At 42.1% G+C, this 10,017-nt stretch overlaps 1 long non-coding RNA gene across 2 annotated transcripts; it reads left to right on the top strand.

The window, feature by feature from the left end:
- Nucleotides 1-500: 500 nt before the first annotated feature.
- LOC123047526 (uncharacterized) lies at nucleotides 501-2,036 on the top strand. Of its 2 annotated transcripts, none has more exons than XR_006423014.1 (2): nucleotides 501-1,189; nucleotides 1,670-2,036. It is a non-coding gene; the product is annotated as an uncharacterized lncRNA (long non-coding RNA). The 2 variants fall into 2 exon arrangements; XR_006423015.1 differs by having other exon boundaries at nucleotides 1,659-2,036.
- The last annotated feature ends 7,981 nt before the right edge of the window (nucleotides 2,037-10,017 follow it).

Below are 10,017 nucleotides of genomic sequence, written 5' to 3'. Positions count from 1 at the left end.
CGAGTTTTCTGTTGAAGTTTTGTGTGGATGAAGTGTTCGATGATCGAGAAGGTCTCGATGTGAGAAGAAGGAAGAGAGGCAAGAGCTCAAGCTTGGGGATTCCCGAGGCACCCCAAGTAAATATTCAAGGAGACTCAAGCGTCTAAGCTTGGGGGTGCTGGGGAGGCATCCCTTCTTTCTTCAACAAGTATCAGTATGTTTTCGGATTCGTTTCGTTCATGCGATATGTGCAATCTTGGAGTGTCTTTTGCATTTGGTTTTCATTTTTCTTTTATGCACCATGCTCGTATGAGATAGTCCTTGGTTGATTTATAGAATGCTCTTTGCACTTCACTTATATCTTTTGAGTATGGCTTTATAGAATGCTTCATGTGCTTCACTTATCTCTCTAATCGTGATGGTTCGACCTCGTTCCATCCCCCAGATCGCACGTGGTCCTTCCCCGCCTCGATGCCCTGCAAAAAAAAAACAGCCGCTACCAACGAGGTTCAGGACCACACGTCGCACGTTTCCATCCTCCCAAGCCCCTCGCCCCAATCCAGTATTCTCCGTCTCCCTCCGGGTCTCCCAAGAAAAATCGTCGCCGCCCATCTGCCCCATGGCCGCGGACAAAGCTTCTCCACTCCCCTACAAGCTGCTAGCTCCACTCTGCCAACGCCATCGGCGCTGCTTCAATGGGCTTGTACTCTGACTCAGATCACGAGTTTGATGAGGGCCTCAACCTGGTCCGCCATTCCTGTATCATCACGGGTGACGCTGTTGTGCACATCTCTCCTCCTACCTTGATGCCGCTGGGATCCACAACCCACCGGAAAGGAGTAGCAGCGCCCTCACAGGTTGGACCACTCCCGATCCGTCGCCGCCTGCACAGCCAGGACGGGCCAACCATCGAGGGCATCTTCCTCCACCACTTGCGATGAGTGGCCGAGCCATGGAGCGGAGGCGGCAGGGAGTATTGATTATATTGGAAGGCCAAGGTGCGCATCGTGCCTTGGGCTCTCTGCATCTCCACGGTCTCCCTTCCCCATTAGTTTGCTACCCTTGATTATATTGCTTTGGTTGGAATTGGATCCTCATGTAGTTTCATGCTGATTTGAGCTACGCACTAGGGATTATTTCTGCACGAGGATGTATTTGGGAGAGATTTTGAGTGGCTGCTACTACTGGATGCAATTGTTGGAATTGTCAGGTAATTCAGTGGATAATGCGCCAGAAACTCGGACAATTTTGCTCTAGATGTTTGGAAATATTTCACAACTTACTTTGGGTTTTCGATGGTCTGGAGATGAATTACCAATGCCTTGCACTTCTAAAAGTTGTGGTTTATCTATGCCAAGATGAACCTTATGTAGTTCTTCTGTATTTCGGTTTGGATTGAATTTAGTTTCACACAGCTGGAATGCTTAGTACTCCACACTTCAAATTAGTCACTTAGGGATTTAGATTGAAGCCTCTGCCTTATCATGTTTTCTGGGAGAACCTGAAATATGAAACTGAACTCTGTAACTGAATTTTGATGATGATGCATGTTTCAGTTTCTGAAGATTGGGAAAGCAATCCTCATGACATTTCCATTCGAATGTTTCAAAATCCACGTTTAGGTCACTCAGTTTTTATTATATTGAATTTAATTTTATATTTCAATTACTTATGAGCAGAGATGGTGCAGATATTGAAGGAGTCTCAACATTGATGGTTACTTCCTGCCGAGATTTGTGAAATACTTAAGAACTACAAGAATTTTCATACAGCTCCAGTTTAGGCAAATGGATGGAGTACTTTGCTTTTGCATCATATGTTTTTAATGGCTTGGAGTTCATCCTCCGCCACACTAACGACGACCCAATGCCATGGTGGTGGAGACCACAACAGATGTCAAGGCGGAGGAGAGGTGTTTACATTTTTTTCCTGGCAGTGAGTGTTTACACAATCTAGACATATCTATGATGCTGGCTCCAGCCAGATTTGGGGACTATTAACCAAAATATTGATTGCAACAAATTAGTCTGGATAATAAATTATGTATTTAGCTTCTCTATAAGCGGCACCAGTGAGAATGTGCATGCGTTAGACAATTCAATTTTAGTGAATGCATGCAAACTGAATTATGTATTAGTTTGAGCACGTCATTGAAAAGACGGTTCTTCTCTATGCAAGTTTAACAGATTGCTTGGAAGAGATTTTTTAGGGTAATATCAGTGGTTGCTAGCAATCACTAGAGTCACTCATAGGCTTAGTGCGATCAAACATGCATTTTTTGTGCTACCAGTACCACGATTTCCACATTTTTTTAGGAGGGAGAGATGAGATTCGTACATACGACAGTCTGTTTGTACTTGGCAATGGAGTGGAGATGTTTGGTTCAGCTTGTTATGCCTTGAATTTGGTTACACTTAGTTTTTAAGATCAATAGCCCCTAAATCATATTACTAAACTACTAATACTTGTGCAAGCTTGCTTTAATTAATGTTGAGACGTGTTCCTTCTGATTGAAGATGGTTGTGACCAATTTCAGTAGTGCAAAACCATTCAACATTGTTGGTTGAATTGGGCTTGGAAAATACTTGATCGAGCAGCTCCTTTGTTGTTTGATTACAAGAAAATAACAATTATTAATGATAATCAGGTGTTTTGATGGCATGCTAGAAAACAAGCTTCCTGAAGGAGACACGTAGTACCACTAATTCTCTTGTCACTATGTGCTATCATATTGTAGAGTACAAGAAGCTATACAACCTACTGAAGGCGAGGGATTATGAGATAGAGCAAATTAAGAGAAAAATTTGGGTTTCCTTGCCTCATGACCACAGCGCGCCACTGTGTGCATGTCGCTCGGCCTCGATTCAGTAGCGGGGGCAGAACAACAGCAAGGTTTTGATTTTCGGTTTGTGAAAGTTTTCGCCCCAGGCCGAGATGGCCGAATTTCGGACATTTTCAAAACATTTGGTCAAAATTTCATCAAATTTTGACCAAAAATTGACTTAAATTTGACCAAAATCCATTTTTTTGCCGGAAGCTATTTTTCGCCCCAGGCCGAGATGGCCAAAATCTGGTTTTCTCAGCCAAAATTGAAAACACAGAACAACAGTGTGGCGGTGGCGATGGGCAATAACGTTTGACCTTAGAGACGGGTCACGGCAGCACACTGGTTCAAGATATGAGAATTAGTGTTACTTCGTTTCTATTTTTTCTGCGGCTGATGATGGATCTATCATTCTCCCTCTTAATTGTCAATAAATATGCCTAAGTGGTAATACTACTACTCTTTTATGATGTGGCTCTGCAGCTTTATCATTGTGCTTTCTGTATTTACTTATGCACTAAATGCCAGCATCTTTAATTTAGTAATAAGCCACCTCTTAGAGTAATGTACTGATGGCCTGCAGTTTGGTTCAACATTACACACTTCACTGGATATATGAATTTAATTAGACGTACAAGGACCCATTATACTCCTTTTTTTGCAGCTTCACAATCAGTACATATACATGTTCTAGACCGTACAAAGTAGCATGGTAGTAGTTAGAGCATAGTTCTATGAGACCTTTGGGCCATCACCACAATGAACCACCTGACCAAAAATATGGTGTTGGTTTTTTATTGTCGATGTGTCATAGAAGTGAGTTGTTTTGTTGCTGACGAGTACCTTTGTGTTTTCAGTTTTTGCTCCTAGCTTTTTATGCCTACCCAATTATTCATGCTCATGTACACCCAAATTGAATAACATATTTTTACATATATATAATTGGTTCAATATCAGATTATCCCTACAGGTTGAGTGATACTTATCTCATTAGAGAACTATTTTATTTGTTAGAAATGTAGATCTGATTTTATTATCGACTTGTCGGCTATGTACATGAGCACACACAATTTGCAGTGACTTAACGCTGGTAAGAAACTTTGAAACACTTTCTCTTCCATTCACATTTATTTAGTAGGGGCGCTTACAGGGTTTTCGGGCAATGGATCTTTTCAAATCTTGAAATAAGCATACCACTAATATGGCAATACTACTTACTTTTACTTAGCTTTTGTTGAATCATATTGAACTCCAACAGTGAATTAGAATGATAAACAAAGCACCAATTATGATTCCTTAAAGGATTTTCAAACTATATTGTGTTCTCAAGGAACTTAATCACACAAGTTCACCATGGCCTACTATATTGTGTCTGAAGAAATTTCTCACAAAAGTTCTCAGTTACCATTGTTGTTTCACACATACAGTGTTGGCAAATTTTAACATGCTCCCTCTTATGCCCTCTTTTACATATGAGGTAAGAAGGTAAGAGTTAATCAGACCACTAATTAATAAGATCAACGACACAAATCTATTATATACTCTTACCTTTCATGTGAAAACACCGGGGGGGGGGGTAAGAGGGAGCATGTATCATGTGTAGTTTGAGATGAAGTTGAGGCCAGCCGTACATTTGTTGTTATTATCCATCTAAGTGATGGACATTAGATGCGATAATATGGAACACGAGGCAACATGAATTCCGTTAGGTAATCGTCAACTAGAACAAGCTTATGGATGATGATGAAACATCACACATGTAGTGGGAAGACATTTAATGAGAGGGGGGGCTGGGGTGGGCGAGGAAGCATGAATATAGATGGTGATATTTTTTTTCATAGTTTCTAACCTCTCCGTCTAAATAAAACACATTCAATCAATAAGTTATGTCATAAAATTTACATGTTATCCCGTGGCAACACACGGGTATTCAGCTAGTATCATTTGAAGTTTGGATTGCATGTTTCTCTTTACATAGACAACCGCCATTTGTAGAATGCTCTTTTGCTTCACTTAGATTTGTTAGAGCACGGGCATATCTTTTGTAGAAAGAATTAAACTCTCTTGCTTCACTTATACCTATTTAGAGAGATGACAGGAATTGGTCATTCACATGGTTAGTCATAAAATCCTACATAAAACTTGTAGATCACTGAATACGATATGTTTGATTCCTTGCAATAGTTTTGCGATATAAAGATGGTGATATTAGAGTCATGCTAGTTGAGTAATTGTGAAATTGAGAAATACTTGTGTTAAGGTTTGCAAGTCCCGTAGGATGCACGTATGGTGAACCGTTATGTAACAAAGTCGGAGCATGAGGTGTTTATTAATTGTCTTCCTTATGAGTGGCGGTCGGGGATGAGCGATGGTCTTTTCCTACCAATCTATCCCCCTAGGAGCATGCGCGTAGTATTTTGTTTCGATGACTAATAGATTTTTGCAATAAGTATGTGAGTTCTTTATGACTAATGTTGAGTCCATGGATTATACGCACTCTCACCCTTCCATCATTGCTAGCCTCTTCGGTACCATGCATTGCCCTTTCTCACCTCGAGAGTTGGTGCAAACTTTGCCGGTGCATCCAAACCCCGTGATATGATACGCTCTGTCACACATAAACCTCCTTATATCTTCCTCAAAACAGCCACCATACCTACCTATCATGGCATTTTCATAGCCATTCCGAGATATATTGCCATGGAACTTCCATCATCATCATATACATGACTTGAGCATTTATTGTCATATTTCTTTGCATGATCGTAAGATAGCTAGCATGATGTTTTCATGGCTTGTCCATTTTTTGATGTCATTGCTACGCTAGATCATTGCACATCCCGGTACACCGCCGGAGGCATTCATATAGAGTCATATCTTTGTTCTAGACATCGAGTGGTAAGTAAATAAAAGTGTGATGATCATCATTATTAGAGCATTGCCCCAGTGAGGAAAGGATGATGGAGACTATGATTCCCCCACAAGTCGGGATGAGACTCCAGATGAAAAAAATAAAAAAAATAAAAAAGAGAAAGGCAAGAAAAAGAGAAGGCCCAAAAAAAAAGAAAACAAAAAATGAGAGAAAAAGAGAGAAGGGGCAATGTTACTATCCTTTTACCACACCTGTGCTTCAAAGTAGCACCATGTTCTTCATATAGAGAGTCTCTTGAGTTATCACTTTCATACACTAGTGGGAATTTTCATTATAGAACTTGGCTTGTATATTTTGATGATGGGCTTCCTCAAATGCCCTAGGTCTTCATGAGCAAGCAAGTTGGATGCACACCCACTTAGTTTCAGTTTGAGCTTTCATATACTTATAGCTCTAGTGCATCCGTTGCATGGCAATCCCTACTCCTCACATTGATATCTATTAATGGGCATCTCCATAGCCCGTTGATACGCCTAGTTGATGTGAGACTTTCTCCTTTTTTGTCTTCTCCACATAACCCCCATCATCATATTCTATTCCACCTATAGTGCTATGTCCATGGCTCACGCTCATGTATTGCATGAAAGTTGAAAAGGTTTGAGAATGTCAAAAGTATGAAACAATTGCTTGGCTTGTCATCGGGGTTGTGCATGATGTAAATATTTTGTGTGGTGAAGATGGAGCATAGCTAGACTATATGATTTTGTAGGGATGAGCTTTCTTTGGCTATGTTATTTCAGTAAGACATAATTGCTTGGTTGGTATGCTTGAAGTATTATTATTTTTTATGTCAAAGGATAGACTATTGCTTTGAATCGCACGTGTCTTAATACTCATGCCATGATTAGACATATGATCAAGATCATGCTAGGTAGCATTCCACATCAAAAATTATCTTTTTTATCATTTACCTACTCGAGGACGAGCAGGAATTAAGCTTGGGGATGCTAATACGTCTCCATCGTATCTATAATTTTTGATTGTTCCATGCCAATATTATTCAACTTTCATATACTTTTTGGCAACTTTTATACTATTTTTGGGACTAACATATTGATCCAGTGCCCAGTTCCTGTTTGTTGCATGTTTTTTGTTTCGCAGAATATCCATATCAAACGGAGTCCAAACGGAATAAAAACTGACGGAGATTTTTTTTAGAATATATATGATTTTTGGGAAGAAAAATCCACGCGAGACGATGCTCGAGGGGCCCACGAGGTAGGGGGGCGCGCCCCAGGGTGTCAGGCGCGCCCCTGACCCTCGTGGCCACCCGTAAGGCTGTTGGTGCCCTTCTTTCGCCCGCAAAAGCTAATATCCGATAGAGCATCTGTGGTTCAAAATTTCAAGCCCAATCGGAGTTACGGATTTCCGGAATATAAGAAACGGTGAAAGGGAAGAATCTGAGAATGCAGAAACAAAGAAACAGATCCAATCTCGGAGGGGATCTCGCCCCTCCCACGCCATGGAGGCCATGGACCAGAGGGGAAACCCTTCTCCCATCTAGGGAGAAGGTCAAGGAAGAAGAAGAAGGAGGGGGGGCTCTCTCCCTCGCTTCCGGCTGGCGCCGGAACGCCGCATGGGGGCCATCATCAATCACCCGCGATTACACCACACCTTCGCCATCTTCACCAACGTATATCCATCACCTCCCCCCCTCTATCTACAGCGGTCCACTCTCCCGCAACCCGCTGTACCCTCTACTTGAACATGGTGCTTTATGCTTCATATTATTATCCAATGGTGTGTTGCCATCCTATGATGTCTGAGTAGATTTTCGTTGTCCTATCGGCGGTTGATGAATTGCTATGATTGATTTAATTTGCTTGTGGTTATGTTGCTGTCTTTTGGTGCCCATCATATGATTGCGCGCGTGGATCACACCCTAGGGTTAGTTGTATGTTGATAGGACTATGCATTGGAGGGCAAGAGTGACAGAAGCTTCAACCTAGCATAGAAATTGATCCATACGGGATTGAAGGGGGACCAATATATCTTAATGCTATGGTTGGGTTTTACCTTAATGAACATTAGTAGTTGTGGATGCTTGCTAATAGTTCCAATCATAAGTGCATAGAATTCCAAGTCAGGGATGACATGCTAGCAGTGGCCTCTCCCACATAATACTTGCTATCGGTCTAGTAAAGTAGTCAATTGCTTAGGGGCAATTTCGCAACTCCTACCACCACTTTTCCACACTCGCTATATTTACTTTATTGCTTCTTTACATACAACAGCCCCTACTTTTTATTTATGTACTCTTTATTATCTTGCAAACCTATCGAACAACACCTACAAAGTACTTCTAGTTTCATACTTGTTCTAGGTAAAGTGAACGTCAAGCGTGCGTAGAGTTGTATCGATGGTCGATAGAACTTGAGGGAATATTTGTTCTACCTTTAGCTCCTCGTTGGGTTTGACACTCTTACTTATAGAAAACTGTCGCGATCCCCTATACTTGTGGGTTATAACCCCTATAGCACATGTCCAATAGAGGTCTGTCCAACAAGGAACAAAGGTCGAGAGGGACACATGGAGAACATGGACGCATGGGGAGGGAGAGAGGGTGTGTTTGTGATATAGAGATCCCCTCGAGATCATGAGGGGACTATATGGGTGGGAGATCGAGGGAGGTGTGTGCGAGATAGAAAGATGCCCCGAGAGAAATCGAGATAGACCATGTACATGTTTGTGATGGAGACTAAGATTAGCTAGTCATACACATATAGGGGGGACTGCGTGTGCCTACATTTGAGTGAGAGACCATCATACTTGGCTAGGCATGGTATTGTGTGTGTGTGCGTGTGAGATGGAGAGAGATAGAGTTTTTGATGGGCCTATCAAGCGCGAGTGAGATATGCATGTGTATGTGTGACCCATGTAGATGGAGAGTTTGGGAGAGAGAGAGGGAAGAGCTCTGAGACGACAAAGGGGTGCGTGAGAGAGTTACGTGCAACGAGCCAAGCAATTTGTGTGCATACGATGAGTGCACCCAAGATATTTAGCTTGGACTAGAGAATCATACATAGTGTGCGAGAGAGACCTATAGATGGAGTATATATGCATGTGAATTAGAAAGACCCCCCCCCCACACACACAAAGAGAGAGAGACACACACAGAGAGAGAGGGATAGGGATAGGGACCAAAAAGGTCTGTGTGTTGGATGCGTGTGACAAAATTGAAGATTGTCGGAGAGAGAGAGAGAGAGAGAAAGAGAGAGAGAGAGCAGGAGTTCGGAAGAGGGGGAGGTTTCGTTTTATGCATCAAAGACTGATATAAACCATGTTTCGATATATACTTGCATTCAAATATTTAAAGTGGAGAACATGTTGTCTGCAATCCACACATGAACGGAGATATGCATATATCAAACAAGTTCATTAATTTCACTTTCAATATGTTCATGGAGTACTATAATACTGTACAACATGCTACTCGATTGAGGTGTTCAATTTTGGATTTAGTTCACTATTTTGACCTGGTGAATGAGCAATTTCATTGAATCGAGATATTTTCTTTTGGGTTTGATTCCCGGTTTTGAGTGGGTAAACTATTTCATTGCAACGAGCATGTAAAAACACATTACTCTCGAGCATCATCTCTCCATCTAAAAAAGAAGTGGCAAGCTAATATTTCAAAATTTGATTCGAATCGACTTGGTAAGGTAGACGTGGATGCTCGTTCTCCCAAAATTTGAATGAACCGTTAAACACCCTCTGCTCGGTGGAATTCGCCCGGGCAAATAAATGGGAGACGAGAAATTACTGGCCTATGTGGGACACACATCAATTGGCCCGTTGTACATCGAGGGTAGGTTCATAACTTCATCCAAGCGCGCCTTCTCCTCGGACAAAATGACATGTGCCTAATAATTCATAAACCATGGTCGGCAAAACACCCTCTCCTCGCCCGAAATAGCTCGCGCCCACTATTTCAAAACACGCTCTCCTCGCCTGAAGTCGCTCGCACCCACTATATTTGAAAACACGCCCTCCTCGCCCGAAATCGCTCGCGCCCACTATATTTCAAAACACGCCCTCCTCGCCCGAAATCGCTCATGCCCACTATTTGGGAGAAGCAAAGTTACTCTACTATCCCCGACCCTCAGTACACAGACCCAAGCCGAGAAGCCTAAAGGCAGGGGAAGAACTGTAACTCCCCCCACATTTCAAACAAATGTGTCCATAAGACATGGCTCCCCCTCCCAATTCCCCATTCATACCTCGTGGGCGCCAAATCACCTTCTCCCCGAAAGCTCCCTTCTCCCGAGCCGCGAAACCTCAG

This window comes from Triticum aestivum, chromosome 1A (genome assembly GCF_018294505.1).
Source record: "Triticum aestivum cultivar Chinese Spring chromosome 1A, IWGSC CS RefSeq v2.1, whole genome shotgun sequence".
NCBI classification, from domain to species: Eukaryota; Viridiplantae; Streptophyta; class Magnoliopsida; order Poales; family Poaceae; genus Triticum; species Triticum aestivum.
The sequence above is the reverse complement of the archived record's forward strand: the minus strand, read 5'-3'. Positions and strand labels throughout refer to the sequence as shown.